Source organism: Prionailurus viverrinus, chromosome C2, assembly GCF_022837055.1.
Source record: "Prionailurus viverrinus isolate Anna chromosome C2, UM_Priviv_1.0, whole genome shotgun sequence".
Lineage (NCBI taxonomy): Eukaryota > Metazoa > Chordata > Mammalia > Carnivora > Felidae > Prionailurus > Prionailurus viverrinus.
This window is the reverse complement of record NC_062569.1, coordinates 108,766,474-108,769,410: the sequence shown is the minus strand read 5'-3', so window position 1 is coordinate 108,769,410 and position 2,937 is coordinate 108,766,474. Positions and strand designations below refer to the sequence as shown.

Below are 2,937 nucleotides of genomic sequence, written 5' to 3'. Positions count from 1 at the left end.
ATGTCAAGATACTATACAAAACATCCACAGAAACTGTTTTCATCTTTTTTTTAATTGTTCACAAACGTTGCCTACATTATCCAACATAGAACAGAGAAATGGTACATCTTTTTCTTTCAATTTGCATACAGTGGAAAAACAAGAGTATACATATATATATATTTACAAAGTTTAATGAATAGAAACTAGCAGGCTGACAGTTTGTAAGTGAGAAATTATCCTATAAAAATAATAAGAATCTATTTAGCATCAGTCACTTGCATAACCAAGTATTATTCTGATTAATAAAATTTGCTGCCATTAGGCTTCTGGCATATACTTATACCATTACTGAATTTGTAGTATTGCTTCCCACCTTTGTTCTCCTTCATAATTACTAACATAGAAAACTGCTACAGAGCAGGGGTAAGTATTTGCAAAAGCAAACAAAAAAATCCCCAGCTTATTATAACCATGACTATATATGACAGAATTTCTTCCCAAGAAATGGCCTTTCAAATCATCAAGAAATCACCAGAATGGAATTTGCCAAGGTACTATGCCTATGTCCAAGAAGAGATCCATTTATTTATATCCAACAGAGGAGCTAAAAATCAAACTTAATATTTAGTTTGGGGTAGGTTGGGCAATCTAGCCATTTGAAAAATGACTTTAAAATAATGGCCACTAAAAACAGGTTCACTAAATTTATTTTAAAAATCATAAAACAAAAGAGTATTACATTCTGCACAAGGCTCTGGGTATATGCCAGGGACATGTGGATTATCATACTTTTCCTCTCTGTCCCACATCCCAAAATGTTATGGTGACCACAAAGCAAAGTTTTCACAATAATCATATGGGAAATAATTTTTTTCTTGTTTTTAGATTAAATCACCAACAATGAACAAAAACTAACACTCATTCACTCTGCTGATGTTTCAAAATTTCAATGTTAATTTTAACATGCCGTTCCCTGCCCATTTGTAAGGAACTAAAACATTACATCTGGTGAGCAGCAAAGATTTCACTACACCTCAAATGCAGAACACCTATGATCAGAGGAATGTTGGCTTTTTAAACAGAGGCAGATTAAAAACAAACAAACAAAAAAACAAGATGCAAGACTCCTTCAGTTCTTCACTAGTCTTAGAAAAACTTTCCAGAATTCTGTCACAGTTTTCTGCAGCAAATATTATGCATTCTGTACCTGGTCCTGTGTTCCTGTAATGGTAATGATCAGATCTTCAGACCCTTCTAAAGGTTTATCAATTTTTACCGAAGTTCCTGACTCATGACGGATTTGTTTAATCTGCTGACCACCTTTGCCAATAATAGGTCCAGCCAAATCTTTGGGAATAGTTACTTGTGTAGTCCATCAAGATCACCATATGAGCCATGACCCCCTGCATAGGAATAATCATATCCAGAGCCATCCTGTGGTTCATAAGCCATCTGCCATTTGGATGGGCTCCATGTATCCATTGGAGAGTCTCAAATTTCATGAAAACCAACCATGCCATATTAGTGGTCGCTGGGGCTTCTTCTGTCATAGGCCCTTAGATCTCCTCTTCTAGGTGGTGGTGGTGGAGGAAGATTCTGAGGCCTGCTACCACCCCAGCCACCTCATCCAGGAGGAGGTGGGGGAGGTCCTAGACAAAGGGTCATATCATGATAATCTCTTCTAGATGGAGGCATAGGATGCCCACCCCACCAGGAAGCACTGTGTCAAAACTGGCCCCACATGGGAAATCCCACAGGATGTCCATGGCAGTCATAAAACCACCATAATTATAAGTTTCATCATAAAAATTGGGATCATAAGGCTGTGCACATCCTTTGATGGGAGACTCCAAAGTAAGATCAAGGATGATCTTGATGCACTCGACAACCCTATCAGGTTTTCCTCTAATAAGAATGACTCTATGAGGAATGAGGACAGCATTCCAGGAAAAACGTGAATATTGTCTGTATGTTCTCCTGAAGTTCTTTATCACCTTTGACCCTAATAATTCCCCCCGCAGACTCTGATGAATCAACAGTTCCAAATCGCAAAGTCACTTCCTTTATAGTGTGGGTAATTTAAGCATTCTACAGCATCAGATTCAGGTGGGAGCTGGATGGTTGCAGTGGGTGATGGCACCTGCAGGCCCTCTTCCAAGGTAGAGATGATTTTCTTCAGAATTTCTCCAATTGTTTCAATATCAGCACTGATACTCAATATGTTCTCTGAGTCACTGCTGTCTGTGACTGAAACACTGACATTGTAGTCTGTATGGGGAGTAAGTGAATGAGTGATTATTTATTTATTTATTTATTTATTTATTTATTGGGGGGGGAGAGAGAGAGGGGGGAGAGAGAGAGAGAGAGAGAGAGAGAGAGAGAGAGAGAGAATCTTAAGCAGACTTCAGGCCCAGTGCAGTGCCTGACATGGGGCAAGATTTCATCATCAGGAGATCATGACCTGAGCCAAAATCAAGAGTCAGATGCTTACCCGACGGAGGCACTCAGGAGCCCATTGAGCCTTCTTAATATTCTTGTTTCCTTTTCCAATCACTGCTCCAGCATTCTTGCTCTGAAGCAGAATGCGTAATTCAACCATCTCCTCAGTATTTCTAGACTTTAATAGCTTGTTCCTCTTCCACATCTCCTGCAGGGGAGCTGGTGCTCATTTTCTGTCTAGCTGTGACTGGCTGAGTGCCGCAAGGCAGCACAGGGACAATGGCTTCACCAGGTATGGCAGCATGAGGATGTCAGTTGGTCCTGCCCAGAACACTTCAGTTCTGCTCCACAAGGATATATAATACCTGACTGGTGTGTCCATTTAACACAAGATAATGGAAACTGAACAGCCAAAGGAAACCTTCCCCAATACCTTGATTTAATTTAAATAAGTCAAATTCTCTCATTCCTACAATCAATTGATTTCAGCAGATTTGTCTTTCTTTCAAATTTTAA

General features: G+C 39.5%; 1 pseudogene; it reads right to left on the bottom strand.

The window, feature by feature from the left end:
* Positions 1-1,111: 1,111 nt before the first annotated feature.
* LOC125174501 (heterogeneous nuclear ribonucleoprotein K-like) lies at positions 1,112-2,651 on the bottom strand (annotated as a pseudogene).
* Positions 2,652-2,937: the final 286 nt, after the last annotated feature.